At 41.3% G+C, this 17133-nt stretch overlaps 1 protein-coding gene and 1 pseudogene across 5 annotated transcripts in view; one reads left to right on the top strand and one right to left on the bottom strand.

Annotated features, from left to right (window-relative positions):
* Positions 1-17133, top strand: part of SUFU (SUFU negative regulator of hedgehog signaling) — a 112631-nt gene that overhangs the window by 10128 nt on the left and 85370 nt on the right. The window lies entirely within an intron of this gene.
* LOC306659078 (small ribosomal subunit protein uS2-like) lies at positions 942-6191 on the bottom strand (annotated as a pseudogene). Its single transcript, XR_013766619.1, has 2 exons — positions 5176-6191; positions 942-4179 (listed from the first exon to the last, which is right to left on the bottom strand). The product of XR_013766619.1 is annotated as a small ribosomal subunit protein uS2-like (transcript).

Here is a 17133-nt window from a genome sequence, read left to right as displayed (position 1 = left end):
AGCTACTGGGATTACAGGCATGTGCCACCACACCTGGCTCATTTTGAGATGACCCCATTTTGAGATGGGGTCCCACCGAGTTGCCCAGGCTCACCTTGAACTTACAATCATCCTGCCTCAGGCTTCCCAAGTTGCTGGGGTTACAGGGGTATATCTGCTGTGCCCAGCTAGTGCTAAATTCTTTATATATGTAATTTAATGTTTCATATATACATATATATATCATATTATGTATCATAATAATTCTTGCATGATGAATTCTTATTACCTCTTGCATATAGATAGAGCAGTTCAGAGAAGCTATCATACAGCTAGTAAATAAAAAGCCACGTCTGGTGATCCCAAAGTGAGGTTTGGCTACAATACCATTTAGCCTTTCTATTTTACTCAGTTAATCGCATCCTCCTAGTGGGATCTTTCTTTTTCTTCACAGCTTGTTGAGGGTAGAAAGGCAAGAAGGTTTGCATTTTTTTCCTCGGCATTTTTTCTTGCTCAAGAGGTAGGTCCTGGTAACGCTAGGAAGGGTAAAGGAGCGAACTGATTGAATGAACTGTGGCATGGCCATTTCCTCCAAGGCTCTTTTTCTTTTCTCATTCACTAAAGGAATCAGGGCAAGAGAGCACTTTTTTGGATCAAAAAGTTCTTTTGTTTAGGCGCTGTGGCACACATGTAATCCCAGTGACCTGGGTGGCTGAGGTAGTAGGATATCAAGTTCGAGGCCAGCCTGGGCAACTTAGCAAGACTCTGTCTCAAAATAAAAAATAAAAAGGGCTGGGGATGTAGCTCAGTGCTTAAGCATCACAGGGTTCAATTCCTTCTACCCACAAAAAAGATTTTTTTTTTTTTTTTTTTGCGGTGCTGGGGATAGAACCCAGGGCCTTGTGCTTGCAAGGCAAGCACTTTACCAACTGAGCTATATCCTCAGCACCCCCGCCAAAAAAAAGATTATTTTTAAGTTAAATTACTTATTTACTTATTAATTTGGATACTATGAATTGTAAATTATTATTTTTTTGAGTTCTGGGGATCCTACTTACTTTACCACTGAGCTCTATTCCCAAGAGTGCTATAAATTTATTTTTTGACTGATACATAAAAATTGTAAAATGTGATGTACATTATATATTGTGTAGTGTTTAAATCAGGTTAAATATATCTACTCAGATATTTATAATTTCTTTATGATGAAAATATTCAAAATCCTTTCTTATATAGCTTTTTGAAACATATGTTACAAATCACCCTAGTGTACAGTAGCACATTGAACTTTTTACTTATCTAACTACAACTTGGTTCTCACTGATCAACTTCACCCCATCCTTTCCCCAGCTATTCTTCCAGACCCCTGGTAACTACCCTTCTACTTTTAATTTCTTTTTTCTTCTTCTTCTTCTTTTTTTTTTTTTTTTTAAAGAAACTGGTGTTTATTTTCTGTAACCTTATTTTCATTTTGCTTAATAAGTATCTGCAGAACAGCTCAAGACCACTCAGTGGTTGTTCCTATCCATTCAGTAACCTGAGCAGTGGGAGCTGCAGACCAGTCTTTAGTGGCTGGCTGGGCACTCCAGTCTTCAGTAGGGAACTGCTAGATAGGCACAGAGGGCACCTGCACACCTGCAGACCAGTCTGCAACCTCAGGTTGAGCAGCAGTGAACTCAGGAGCTGGAGCAGTCCATTCACCCTGAAATTTCTCCTTGGTCACAACTTTTTCAGCAGCAGCCTGCTCTTCCTTTTCAATCTCTTCAAGATCTCTGTAGAAGTAGAGATCAGGCATGACCTCCTATGGGTGTTCATGGGAAATGGTGCCATGCATGTGCAGAACTTCTTGGGCCAGCATCCACCACATCAGACCCACAGAATGAGCTCCCTTATTGTTGCATGGAATGGCAATGTCCACGTAGCATGGAGGAGAGTCTGTGTTACACAAAGCAATGGTGGGCAGACTGACATAAGATGCTTCTGTGAGAGGCCAGTGGTCAGCTCTGGGATCGGTAACCACCAGAAGACGTGGCTCCTGGAAGACTTCCTGGATCTGGTTATTGAAGGTTCCAGGAGTGAAGTGGCCAGCCATAGGAGTGGCTCTGGTGGCAGCAGCAAACTTCAGCACAGCCCACTGGGCAGTGTTCCTAGAGGATATGACACCTGACATCAGCAGGGTTTTCAGTGGCAACAATGGCATGAGCTTCCAGCAGAAGCTTCTCCCTGGTCCTCTTCAGATTTATGATGTGTATGCCATCACTTTTCCTTTTGTAGATATATTGTTCCATCTGGAAATTAAGGTTGGTGCCACCTAAATGGGTTCCTGCTGCAAGGAATTTGAGGACATCCTCTGCCTTCATTTGCAGAACATCAAGGGCTCCGGACATTGTGACAGTTTCTCTTTAAGTTACAACGGGAATCAAGAACAACACCATATGGACCCCTCCCTGGGTAGCGTGGAAAGCTCTACTTTTAATTTCTAAGAGTAGATCAGGCCTGGAAGAGGCTATTTCTAAAGTTGGAGAAATGGCACAGGTTCCAGCTCAGGGAAGCCACAGGGAGAGCAGATGGCTTTTCTAGGAAGCCAGAGACTACCCTCAACTGATTTCAGTGCTTCACTGTCCTGTCCAAGTCCTGGGACTTGGGAGGTGTCAGACTGCTGAACCTCAGCTGCCAAGTGCTTGTTGGAAATCTACAGCTCTGGCCTTTCCTTTGTGGCCAAGCAGCTGTGGATAGAATATGGGGATACAGGGGGCTACAGAAGGGGTGGTTTCAGTGCCCCTCTCTGAGGATTTCTGGCTGGCCCTGCTATAGCCAGCAGCTCTGGCTGGACAAAAACTGCAGGGGGCCCTTAACCAAGGTTCTGGAGACTGGCTAATTGGAAAGCGTGCTTGTGAATTCAGGCTGATTTCCCTGGTGGGATTCCACTGGAGCAGGTCATCTGTTGTACGTATCAGGCTAGTTCCAAAGACAGTCTTTTTGTGGAGTTGGCTCAAATGCTGCCCAGGGGTAGTTAGAAGCCACACCTCACCACCATGGGAGATCTAGGTCCTGCCCCACAAATATTGCCTTGTTGGCAGGCATGCCCACTGGAGTTTGAAGTTGTTCAAGTCCCTTGGGGGCTGGAACTATGCTGGCCAGTTTCCTGTGACTGCCTCCATTCTGTTGGTGAGTTTCTCCTTTTCCCTTCCTGTTCTTCCTAGTGGGCTCTGCCCCACATAAGATATTTATTAAAACACTGGACACAGATTAACTTTTCTGTTTGTTGTTTAGTGTAGCCTTGGTCCCCGACAGTTGAGAAATGCTAATTTTCCCTCCTCAAAGTTTAGTTTGCAGGAACTTTTTAATATACTATTTCATCCCCAAGGGTTTCCAATAGAAATTCTGCCTTTGCTGTAAACACCTGTTTGGGAACTTGGTCCTCTCTCTCTCCCCCCACCCACCTCTTCTTTTGGTACTGGAGATTGAACCCAGAGGTGCTTAAACACTGAGCCACATCCCCAGCCCTTATTTTTTATTTTGAGACAGGATCTCAAAATAAAACGTTGCTGAAACTGGTCTCGAACTTGCAATCCTCCTGCCTCAGCCTGCTGAGTCACTGTGATTACTGTCATGCACGACAGTGCCCCACAGGTCCTTCCTCTCTTTGAGCCTGCGATTTCCTCCCAGCTCTCACTGGAGTACCTTACTAAGCCACCTGCAGATGTCAGGTCCCAGTGTTGCCTGGCTAGGTTTAGCAGACTTGAGAAGACTTGGTCCCTCTGCCTTTCCTCTTAGAGGTGTTTAGTTTCAGGATGACTTTGTGAAATGGTGGTGTTCTCTGCTAAGGACATGGATCCAGGCCACATAAAAAGAGTAGAGTACCCTTGATCTTAGCCCTGGAGCATCAGGGGCCCTAGAACTCTCCCTGATGCCAGAGCTGCCACACTGGATTGGATTTTAGGCCCTAGTCTTTGAACTTAAAATGTTAAGGAGAATTCTTTTTCTTCATAGCCACAGGAAGACCTAGGACATTGTGGGTGCTCTGGCAGATCTATGTGGGCATGTGACTTCATCCTTTATAAAGCATTTCATTTGCAGCATGAATTTTCTTTTTCTTCTTGGGGCAGAGATTCCAACTTCTCCAGTTCAGAGACCCTAAGTGCTAAGGGACAATTAGAGTCTCTAGATGGCCTGGTCCAACTCACTTAAGAAAAAGTCCTAGAGACCTAGGATTGGGGAGTGAATGCCAGGCCAGAATGGTGCGAGGGAGATTTCTTTTTCCTTCTTGAAGAGATTTGGAAGCATTTATGGGCTTCACATGACCTGATCTTTCAGTCCCAGGATTCTTCCCAGTTCAACCCACCTTTCTAGGCTCCCATCTTCTAGGTCATGACTTTTTCTACATTGAATGGTGGCCCTCATACCTCCTATGTTTAGAGTCTGGGTTTGCCAGAATCTTCCTTTTCCAGCATTCTGATTCAGAAGTCCCAACTCTAGCCTTTGCCCTTTGCCTCCTAAATACATTCCTATATCCTGCCTCTGAGATAACTAACTCTACTACATTTTCTGTTTCTGGACCTCAGTTCTAATCTCTGAATCTGTTCTCTCTGACAGGATCACTCCAGACATTTCTCTCTGAGGGATGATCTCCTCCCTCATCCAAATAACTTGGCAGCTCGGTGGCTTCCCTTCTGTGCAGTACACTCACCAACAAAGCTATGTTGAGTCCTTTTACGGGCAGAACAGTAGACAAGATGTTGTGTTTGGGTAAGGGTTCAATGAGAAATCTCTCCTAATGGTGGACCTTAAAAATCCCAGCCCCAGTTTGGTGTGGGAGAGTGAAATCCCAGGAAGGAAGACAATGAAGGTTAGGGACTGGGAGCAGCTTTTGGTTTTGCCTGTCTCCCTATGCCTCTGAGGCCATTTTCTCTCACCCTGTGATCTTCAGTGCTTCAAGAAACTTAAAACATGTAGTGGTAATGGAACACACAGCCCTTACTTTACTCAAGATACTATTCTAAGTGCTTTATATAAACTCATTCAATTCTCGGAATAACTCTATGAAGTAGTATTTATTCTCCTTATTTTATAGGTAAGGACACTGAGGTGCTGAGATATCAAGGAATATATCCACCCAGTGAGTAAATACTGGAACTGGGATACAAACCCAGACAGTCTGGATTCTCCACCTCTTCACAGAGAACACTAGAGAACTCTGTTAAAACTATGCACCTAAGTTCAAAGGTATTTGGATTAGCGTATGATAATAACTGAGTAGAGTTAACCAGGAACTGCTTATAGGGGAAATGTTGAGCTGTATGTCGAAGCAACTTTGTGGAGAAGAAAGGGCCCTGCTAGGAAATATCAAGATGCTACAACTGGACAGTAGGTGACAGAATCCTGTCATCTCTCAAGTTAAGTCTTCTGCAACCTTAACTGAAATTATTTTCAAAAAGTTGCTGGTGTGCCAGGTGCCATGGTGCTTACCTGTAATCCCAGCTACTCGGCAGGCTGAGGCAGGAGAATCTCAAGTTTGAGGCCAGCCTGAGCAACTTAGCAAGACCCTGTCTCAAAATAAAAATAAAAAGGGCTGATGATGTAGCTCAGTGGAACACCCTAGGGTTCAATTCCCAATTAGAAAAAAAAGTTATTAGTAAAATCTGCAATTTTTTTTGTTTTTGTTTTTTATGTTTTCATTTTTATTTTTCATGATGCTGGCAATGGAACCCAGGGCCTCATTCACGCAAGGCATGTAGTCTACCACTGAGCTATACACATCTGTAGCTCTTTAAAAGTGCAAAGGTGATTTCACTGGCTTTGATGACAAGTTCACATGATCATGCTTCTTGTGGTCAGTAATGTGCCTGGTATTCCAGTAGCCAGGAACATATCTTGGTCAGGATTTATGGGGTATCAGATCATTCTCTCTCAGGCTGGTTGTAGACATAAGGAACTTTTCCAGACTGGGAGTATGTCACAAGCATCTAGCTAATTAGGTGTCTGCTGTGCCAATCTGGGAAGAATTTTTATTCTGGTAGAGAGACATGTTGCCACCCAGGAGAGGATATTTTTTCCTTTGATCTTCTATCAGTGCTGATGGTAATTTCTTTCTTTCTTTTTTTTTTTTTTTGTATTTTAATTCCTTTAACAATTTATTTTTTATTTTTTATTCACATTTTTATTTTGGTACTGGTGATTTGAACCCAGGATGCTTTGCCACTGAGCTACATCCCCAGTCCTTTTTCTATTTTAATTTTGAGACAGGTTCTCACGAGTTGCTGAGACTGGTCTCAAATTTGCAATCTTCCTGCCTCAACCTCCCGAGTGGCCAGGATTATAGGTGTGTGCCACTGCACCCAGCTTAACAATTATTTATTAATATTTTTGTAATTGTAGACAGACAAAATACCTTTATTTTATTCATTTATTTTTATATGCTGCTGAGGATCGAACCCAGTGCCTCCATGGGTTAGGCAGGCACTCTACCACTGAGCCACAGTCCCAGCCCTTAACAGTTTATTTATTTATTTATTTATTTATTTCTGCAGTACTGGGGATTGAACCCAGGGCCTTGTGCTTGCGAGGCAAACACTCTACCAACTGAGCCAGCCCCAACAGTTTATTTTTAAAAACAGTTTTAGGTTTATAAAAAATTGAACAAGGGGCTGGGGAGGTAGCTCAGTTGGTAGAGTGCTTGCCTTGTAAGCACAAGGCCCTGGGTTCGATCCCCAGCACCCAAAAAAAAAAAATTGAACAGAATGGTTAGGAATGTAGCAAGAGCACATGATTAGAACGTATGAGACCCTGGGTTTGATTCAGAGCATAAACAAAAAAAAAAATTTTTTTCTTTGAGCAGATAATACAGAGTTCCTACGTATCTCCTTCTCTCCTCTGCCCATAGTTGCCTGTTTTAACATTTTGCATTAGTGTGATACATTTGAAACAATTGATGAACCAATATTGATACATTATTATTAACTAAACTCCATAGTTTACATTAGGGTTCACCTGTTGTGCAGTTCTTTAGGTTTTGACAAATGCATGTTGTGTATCCACCCTCATAGTACCATACATAGTAGTTTTATCATCTCTGAAAATTCTCTGTGCTCATTGATCCTCCCTTCCTCCCTAAGCCCCAGAAACCACTACTTTTTTATTGTCTTTGCAGTTTTACCTTTTCCAAAATGCCATATAGTTGGAATCATATGGTATGCAGCTTTCTCAGACTGACTGCTTTCACTAAGCAGTGTGCCTTTAAGGTTCCTCTGTTCATTTTTGTATCTTGAGAGCTCACTTCCTTTTATCCATTGTGTGAATGTACCTTAGTTTATTATTTATTTATTTATTTATTTGATAATGGGGATTGAACTCAGGGGTGCTTAACCATTGAGCCACATTCCCAGCCCTTTTTATTTTTTATTTTGAGACAAGATCTTGCTAAGTTGCTTAGGGCCTTGCTGAGTTGATGAGGCTGGCTTTGAACTTGTGATCCTCCTGCTTCAGCCTCTGAAGTCTCTGGGTTTACAGGTATGCACCACCATACCTATCTCATTTGCACTTTTCTGACAACATGTACTGTTGGGCATCTTTTCATATGTTCTGCTATTGTGTGTGTGTGTGTGTGTGTGTGTGTGTGTGTGTGTGTGTTATACTGGTAGTTGAACCCAGGGGAGCTCTACCACTGAGTTATATCCCTGAGCTATGTGTCATCTTCCATAAAGTATGGTTGGTACTGGGAACTGCAACCATAATCCCAGGGTTTGAGATTAATTGTGTCCCCAGTATAGACTAGAAAAACTGGTATACAGACTTGTTCACTCAGACCTCATTAGACTTAACCTTGGCTTAGGTGAGAATGAGTGTACTGTGGTCCTCTGAGGCTCCAATGAGACCTGAAACACCCTGTATTAGTTGACCCAACATGAAGACAAAAATCTCTAACTTTTCTAGCCTGACTTTTTCCTTTTATATCCATTATTATTGCCCAACTTCTTAGTTGTAAATTTGCCTTTTTCACTTACAATGAACCATTTTGCCAAAAATGTTAGCAATTAGAAAAAAAAAGTTAGAGAAAAAAATTATTTATAATCCTACCACTGCTGGTTTATACTTCTGTCTATATTCTTATGCTAATTTCTATAAATAATTCATAGTGACTGATAATGTCCCAGTTGTGCATTGGCTTTTTGCTATGTGTGACCTAACATCTTCCAAGATTTCCCTGATACCTGGATAACACTGTTTTCCAAATTTAACTTCCCCCTGCAACTAGACTTTCTAGATTCTGAACCAGTATATGTGATTGGGAAGATGACCCCTACTGATTGCCACGTTATATTAGCTACATTATTTTTTTGCCTCTTTGACTACAACAGTGCAGAATGCTCTAGGGAGCATGTGTACTAACTGCTGGTTGTCTACTTTTCTTTTTTTCTTTTTTTTTTTTTTTTTGTGGTACTGGGGATCGAACCCAGGGCCTCGTGCTTGCAAGGCAAGCACTCTACCGACTGAGCTATCTCCCCAGCCCCTACTTTTCAATTAATACCTATATCTTTTGAATCCAGATCACAACTTCACTGTCACAGGTGGTCATAATAGTCCTGAGGGTATGTTGTTTCTGTTTTCCCCTTAAAAAGGTCAGGATTGGGTGATCTGTGTCACCTAGAAATGAACACCATGAACCTCCGTACTTCTTCCTTCCTTGTGTGTATGAATGCAGAGGACAGTGAGTATCCCAGGCTTCTTGTATCCAAGGTTCACAAAATATTTACAAGCACAAGTGCCCAGAGGTATTCAGATCCTTTTTAGGTATTTGCCAGAAATAAATGATTTGTGAGACTTTCTGTCGCACATAGGAAGTCAAATAGTGTAATAATTTTGTGTGTTTGCAACTGGACTGAACAATGGATCTAAGAGAAGGGGTGGCCTGCTGTCCTTTTCTGGTACAGGGTCTACCGGGTGATAGATAGTCAGGCCTCATGGTCTCCACCCAGCATTCATCACTGGCCCCTCTTCTTTAGAGGGCCAGACATTCATACAATACACAGAGCATCATTGTTGGGATGTGGTTCTGGGTATGAGGTATATGGTAATGAATAGCACAAACCTGATCCTGGTGCTCGTGGAGGCTTTAGTCTTTTGGTTGAAGTTCCTTGAATTGGGAGCATTGTGAAGATGTGGGCCTGATATAGCTTCAGAGCCTTAGGTCATCATGGATCCTCCCACCTTCTCTTTTCTAATCCGTGCCTTGAGGCCTAGTGGAAGTTTCTTTGCAAGCAGGGCTCCCAAGGCTCAGAAACAACCAGCCTATGTTTGATACTAGGCCAGTTGCTGTTTGCCAATGAGAACTTGGGTTCATAATAGCTTCCCAGGGAGCTCCAGAACTTGAAGCAGCACATCAGTAAACAGTGACCCTTTCTTTCCTGCTCCCTCCCATGTTATTCAAGCTCCCAGAGTCCCTGGTCATAGAATCACCTTTCTCACAGGAAGGCCAACCAAGGAGATACTTCTGTTTTTCTACAACTGATCTTCATGTGATACTTGGGGCATCTTGGAGCTCTGCCCGTGCCCACAAATGTCCTCTGTCGGTCCTCATGCCTTTGAGCATGAGGTCAGGAGCTTACATGCCATGGCTGTGGGGAGAAATAACTGCTGGATAATGGGGTCTGGTCTAGGCTTCCGGTCCCAGAGGAGTAAGTTTGCTGGCTGTACTTTCTGCCTGTGACAGATTTTGCTCCTAAATGTTTCTGAAAGGCTTGACTGGTTAGAGGGGGAAAAAAACAGTGAAAACCGACAGGCGACACCATGGCTTGCCCTAACCCCTTCTCCTTACCACTTTAGCTTTTCCAATATATCAGGTTGCAGACATGCTGGATTCGCGCCCTTGTGGAGCCAGTTTCACAATTTTTCATTCTCATAACCAGGACTTTTGCATAAAGAAAAGGCCCAGAAGGAAGGTGGTAGCTGTGTAGGGATCTTCGGAGTCACAGCTTTGAAGAAGCATTGATAATGTGCATCCCTCGTTCTGTTTTTTTGGCCAGGGACAGTCTCTGCAGCATCCCGTTTAGTCACTTCTCTGCTCAGAACCATACATTGACTTCCTCTTTCACTTGAGTAAAAACTACATGCCACAGCCTTCAAGGTTTTGTGCCCTCTTCTTCAGTCTCCCACCTGTGATGCGTCTCTCCCCTTCCTCACTCTCCTCCCTCCACTATGGTCCCTTTGCTGTTCCTCTGAAGTGCCAGGTACTCTTCTGCCTGAGGGACTTTGCACTTGCTGTCCCCACACTTGGAAAGCTCTACCTGCAGATAGCTGCATGCTTCACTCGCTCACCTCTTTTTTAGATCTTTCCTCAAATACCACTTTTCAGTGAAGCCTTCCCTGGCTGCCTCCTTTAAAAGGGGGACCCTATATCTCTCCATAAAGCACCACCCCCTTTCTGCTTAATTCCTCTTTAAAGTACTTAATTATCACAGGGAACTCCACCCCACTAGAGTGTAAATTCACTGAGGGTAGTAACGTATGTGTATTATGCCCTTCTATTTCCCTAGTCTGTGAGATATCTGCTGAACAAATAAATAAGGTGGAGATAGGTTTCTTTTTGGGGTTTCTCTGGCTGTTGCAAAAATGCTCTTACCCCTGGAGGTGAAGGAGCCTCCCATCCCAGCACTGAGCCTGAGCATTAGCTCATCCAGGAGCATTTCTTCATTTTGGACCCTAACTCCAAAGAGCAGAACACTTAGGGACATTTTCATAGGAGTAGGAATCTTTCTCTGGGAGGTGGTCTATGATTTGGGTAAGAATGCCCAAAACTGGTTTGATGAGGTGAGGCGGCATACCCCAACCTTTACCTGACACAGTGTTTAGTGTATAGTAAGCATTTGATTTATTTCTGTGAGTTTTTAGAACACATTTTCTAAATGTTCAGGGCTCTGTTAAGTACTGGAGGTACCATATAGAGCAAGGCAGGCAAAGTTTCTACTCTGTCTTACATTCTTATGGAAGAAATGTGTAATAATTATTTATACATTGTATATGGGTGTTGTAACTGAAGCAGGGAGGAGACACTGGAGGGTACCCAGCGGAGAGGGAACATTTTGCGGTTATCAGTAATTGCTTTCTTGAAGCTTTGAACTGATACTCAATGACAAGGTGGCAGTCAGGGCTGTCACATCATACAATTCTAGGTGCACTGTTTATATCATTTTGTGCATTTGGTGCTTCCTGGATTTGTACAATGCTGGGAGCCCTGGTCATTCAACTGTATGAAGCCCTTGGCAGTGAAAAGAGCTAGTGTAAAGACCCTGAGGCAGGAGGAACCTTGAGGAATTTTGGAACAGAAAGAAGGTCATTATAGTAAGAGAGGAAGAGAGTGAGACAAGATGAATTTGCAGAGTTTGAAGGCAATATAAAGAATGGGACATTCAATGACTGGTGAGGAAAGCGAAGGGATGATGTGGCAGGAATAGGAAGGGAATTTTAGGAAGTCTTTCCCATGGTGTGGGATGTCAGCACTAGTATAAAGGAAGAATGGAGTTGACTATTGGTTCTACTTCTCTAAAAAGGAAACAGCAACAAAATTGGCTCAAAGGAAATGACATTAAGATATTTGAATCTGACGTTGATAATAACTAAGAGGGAAGCTCATTGCTTTTTAATACTATCTTATCGAGCTGCTTGTTTAATGTCTCAGCCAGATTATCTCTTTGGAGGCAATGGGAATATTATTGCCATTTAACATTCATTGCTCAACTGAGACATGGTGTACCCATGTACAGAACACACAAATAGTACAATCCTTGCCCTTGGGGGATGAGATCCTGAAAAGATTTATTTTACTACTCTGTCTGATCTTCTGGGGTGGCTGACTTCTCAAAGTACTGGAAGAGAGTGGGTAGATCCGGGGCCCCTGGTTAGGTAAGCTACCTTGGCTCTTAGGTCAGTAAGAAGCCCTCAAGCTGCATACCTGCATTGAGAGGACACCTCACTTCCCAAATTGGCTGTGATCTTTCCTCTGTTGGCCCAGCCTTTTTAATTTTTAAAAAGACTTTATAAAGATGTTGCTTGAAACCAAAGCCAAGAGTGGAAACTGTCAGAGTTCCCATAGCGTGCCACACTGGCTTGAGATCCCCCTGGGACTGAGCCTCTGGTTCTTTGTGGGGGTTGGGAGTAGAGGGAAGAAGGTACAGTGGATGGATCTCCATCCAGAGTTGACTGTGAGCTTCCACCACTGTTTAAGAAAGGGTCTGCTGCTCCTGGCATGGGCTTTTCTTAAATTTGATGCCTCAGTTTGGGAAGTACTTTGCTCACTGAGAGCCGAGGACAGAGTTAAGCAGCCAAAGTATTGGGAGCCAGGAGAGTTTGTTTGGCTGGATTCTCAGCTGAATCAGTCCTGGGAGCTACTGTTTTTAAACTTGAGGAATGCTGTGGGAATGCGGTCCTTGGCTTCCAGCAAGGGGGTCTAAGGCAAGGGTTACTTGAGTGAGGCAAATGTATTCCACGAATCTGTTTGGACAGGTTTTTAGCAGGAAAAAAGCATGTAAAATTCAGAGTTAAAACTCAAAGGTGGCTGCTTGCATTGCGGCGTTATTGTACTCCCAGCTCACAGTGTGAGTCTAGTCTCCATTGATGTATTCTTTTTTCTTCTTTCACTTTCTTTTTTTTTTTTTTTTTTTTTTTCAGTGCTGGTAATTGAACCCAGGACCCTGTGCATGCTGCCCAAGTATTCTACCATTAAGCTGTATCCCCAGCCTTAACCAATGTGTTCTTTCTTTCCTTTTTTTTTTTTTTTTTTTTTTAAGATTATACAACGATTTAATATAGTGGGAAGCTAAATTTTTTTTTTTAGCTCTCTCAAAATATTACCATATAAACATATTTCAAAATAACTTTACAGAGTTTTACTACCCAGTGTGGTACTTGTGTTGTCACCAAACATCATTTCCAAAATGGTTGATGAAGTATAAGTAATTGTGAATTGTTCAAAGTGAAAGCATCGTCTCTGCAAATGTTTATTTAGAATTATTTGTTGAATTCCACTGTAATGGCTGTCACTCAAAGTGTGGTAGCAGTTAGGAAGACTTTCAGGTTTGGTTTGAGGACTTTGGAAGGAATCCAAGACCAGGAAATTATGTGAAGCTGGCAGATTCAGGATGGAAGGACTAGGCCCATTATGCCCCAGAACCTGGGAGGTAGGAAGCTACACGCATCTGTGGAAGTTCTCAGGGAAAGTGATGAGCAGGGACTGTTTCCAGCAATCAGTAAGAGGAAAGATGAGTAGGCATGCATGCATGAGGATACTCTCTGGTACCAGACTCTGTGTTATCCCAGAAAGTCTCCCACTGCCCTCTGGGGTGAGTGTCTTCACCCCAGCTGTACAGATGAAGTATCTGGGGTACATGTAAGTAAACTTGCCCCAGGATCAGCCAGAGGATGGTAGAGATGGGGTTGGCATCACCTCAGTCAATCTCCACAGCCGATATTTGTGGCCATTTTGCTGGCTCTTCTCTAGCCTATTATTGGGATCCTGGAGAGGTACAGTTTTATGTAATTTCTACCCTAAGTCCATCCTGTGGCCTCCAGAGGGCCCAAGAAGGCCAAGACTGAGACTATCTGATGTGCATCTTCCTTATTGTTCAGCTTTTCGGTTATTGCTGGCCGGCTCACCATTTTGCCCCTGCCGCTTAGCCCTTAGCCTTGGGCAGGGCTCTACTCCTCCTTATGTCTTCTCCACTGTTTTTATTTTTTCATTTCATTTCATTCATTCATTCATTGATGTTGCCCAGGCTGACCTCAAACTTCTGGACTCAAGTGATCCTGCCTCAGCTTCCCCAATAGTTGGGGCTATAGGCATGCGCAACTACACCCAGCTAAACAAATATTTTGAATCATACTTTGTTAACTTTTGTGTCAAGTTTTTTTCATGACCATTTACTTTTGCTAAAATCTGCATGATATGAAATTCACCCTTCTCAATATTTTTAGGTGTATAGTTCAGTGGAATTAAATATATTCACATTGGTGTACAAACCTCATCACCAACAATTTTTGGAGCTTTTATATCTTCTCAAACTGAAACTATGTACCCATTAAAAAATAATAACTCCCATTGCCAGCTTCCTTCAGTCCTGAGAAACCACTGTTCTGTTTTCTGTCTCCACGTATTTGACTACTCTGAGTACCTTGTATAAGCGAATCATACAGTGTTTGTCCTTTGTATCTGACTTTTTTTCATTTGGCATAGTGTTTTCAGTCTTCATCCATGTGCGTGTCAGAATTTCCTTCCTTTTTAAGGCTAAATAATACTCCATTATAGGTATCTACATTTTTTTTAATCCACTTCTCCATTAATAGGTTCTTAGCTAAGTTGCTTTTACCTTTTTGCTGTTGTGAATAACACTGCTGTGAAACAGGTGTATAGAGCCCTGCTTTCAGTCTTTTGCGTGTACAAGCAGAAGTGGAACTGCTGATCACATGGTGATTTTGTGTTTAATTTTGTGAAGAACCCACCTCACTCTTTCCCACAGCAGCTGCATCCTTTTACATTTCTATCAGCAGTGGGCAAAGGTTATAATTTCATGACCATTTGAAAAGGAGGTATTCATAATAGAGACTCTAGGATAGGGTTCAGATATAAACTTACTGTTCTGTAGAGGTGAAGAGCTTTGCCTCTCAAAGCTCACAGATCAGTCCCTGCTTTCCTGCTAGCCCTGGTTTTTAGTAACTGTAATGTCCTACCACACCGTATACCAGAATTTACATAATTACCCTACTTGTAGGACATTTAGAGTGTTTCTAAATTTTTTACTCTTATAAATACTGCTGAATATGTTTATGCAAAAGCCTTTTTCCAAATACAAGAGTATTCTTTTAGGGTGAATTTTCAGAATGGGAAACAACTACTGTAAATAATAGCTAACAATAGCTGGCACTTTAATTATACTTACTGTGTTCCATATACTGGGATTATAGACACATGTCATTTTGCATGGCTTTTTTAAAAAGACTTTTTAAAACAGTTTTAGGTGTTCAGCAAAATTGACAAGGTACAGGGTTGCCGTGTACCTTTGTCTTGCACTCACATACAGAAGCACACTCTTTTTCTGTTTCTTTATCTCTCCCTCTATTAAATACCATGAATTCATACTGATTCCTTCATTTTTAAAACTATTTCTGGGAAGTTAATTCTAGCCTGCATTTTTGTTATTGTTGTTGTTAACATATTTCTAACTGACATATATTTACTAATTTAAAAGAAAAATTTGTGAGACAGGGTCTTGCTAAATTGCTCAGGCTGGCCTCAAACTTGCCATCCTCCTGCCTTGGCCTCCAAAGTCACTGGGATTACAGGCATGGGCCACTGTGACTATTTACCAATTTTTAATTTCTGTGACAGTGAGAGAAACCCAATCCTCATTATACACAATACATTTATACATAATGTAGCATCAGAATTACCCAACTAATGCAAAGTAAATCAACTATCTAGAGTTTAATATTTGTTTACAGTTCTTTTTGTCTTTAGCCTGAAAATATATGGTCAAAAAACTGTACAAAAATTACTTAAATAAACTCCCAACCTTCCTTTTCCCCCATCTTCAGTGTGGTCATATTTATTTAACCACAGTCAGATAAGATAATTACAATTAAGTTAATTTTGTTCAAATTGCATTTTAACATTTTCCTCCATCCTCATTGATTCTATTTTACTTGCTTTGAGTATGTGAAAATGTTAGCATGGATCCAAAAGTGAGAACTGTACAAAAAGGAGTATTCAGAAAAATGTTATCCTCTACCCCTGTAGTCCTTTCTGTCTCATTCCCACCTATTGCAAACAGGCAACCAATCTCAGTTTCCCATTTATCCTTCCCATGTAACTTTTTGCATAAATGAGCTAATATATGTACATTTTTCTATCTTCCCTTCTTTTGTCCTCAAAAGTATACTGTAGAATTCTTTTGCTTTTTTACTCAACAGTGTCCACATCAGCTTATAGAGTTTTTCATTCATTCTTATAGCTGCATAGTAGCCTTTGAACCACATCGTTGTCCTATAAATGGACATTTTGGTGGTTTCCAGTATTTTGCAATTACAGATTCTTAGAAGTGGTAAAGATATTGTTTTGTTAGGTGTTAATTCCCCTCCATAAAGATAGTACTAATTTGTATCTCTACAAGAACATGAGATTTTCTCTTTCCCCACAACCTTGCCAACAGAATGTAAAACCATACTTTAATTTTTGCCAATCTGATAGATGAGAACAATATCTCATAGTTGTTTTAATATGCTTTAATTTGCATTTCTCTTATTATGAGTGAAGTCAGACATCTTGTCATGAACTTAAAAGACTTATACAGTCATGCCTTTGCTTAACGGGGATATGTTCTGAGAAATGCATCTTTAGTCCATTTTGTGTGAACATCATAGAATGTAAGTTTACAACTGTAGTGCACACTTAGTAGGCCTACTACACACTGAGGCCATATTGTATAGCCTGATGCGCATGGTCTATAAAACTGTACAACATGTTATATACTGTAGGCAATTATAACATTTGTATTTGTATATATAAATAGAATATACAGAAAAATAACACTATAAAAGATAACAAATGATATACCTGCATAGGGCACATGCAATGATTGACGCTCACAGAACTGGAAGTCAGTGAGTAAGTGATGAGTGAATGTGAAGATCTAGGACATAATTTTCACTGCTGTAGACTTTATAAACACCAAATACTTCGACTACACTGAATTTATGAAAATCTTTCTCAATAATAAAATTAACTGTAACTTTATAAACAACTTTTTATAAACTTTATAAACTTAACTTTTCACTTTATAAACTTTTTAATATTTCTAAAACATTGACTTTTACAACTACAGAAATATTTTCTCATTATATCCTTGTTCTGTAAGCTTTTTTAATGAAAAAAATTTTAATGTTCAACTATTTTGTTGGAACTGGGCATGTAGCTCAGTGGTAGAGCACCTGTTTAGCAAACATGAGGCCCTGGGTTCAATTCCTAGCACCAAAAATTAAAAACATTTTTATTAAAAACTAAGACACAACACATTAGCCTAGGTCTGCACAGGGTTAGGATCATCAGTCTTCCTGTCTTTTATCTCCATATCTTTTAACACCATGCCCATCTTGAGACCCTATTTTAAA

The sequence above is a fragment of the Sciurus vulgaris genome (assembly GCF_902686455.1).
Source record: "Sciurus vulgaris genome assembly, chromosome: 4".
Taxonomy (NCBI): domain Eukaryota; kingdom Metazoa; phylum Chordata; class Mammalia; order Rodentia; family Sciuridae; genus Sciurus; species Sciurus vulgaris.
This window is presented reverse-complemented; position numbering and strand designations above follow the sequence as displayed.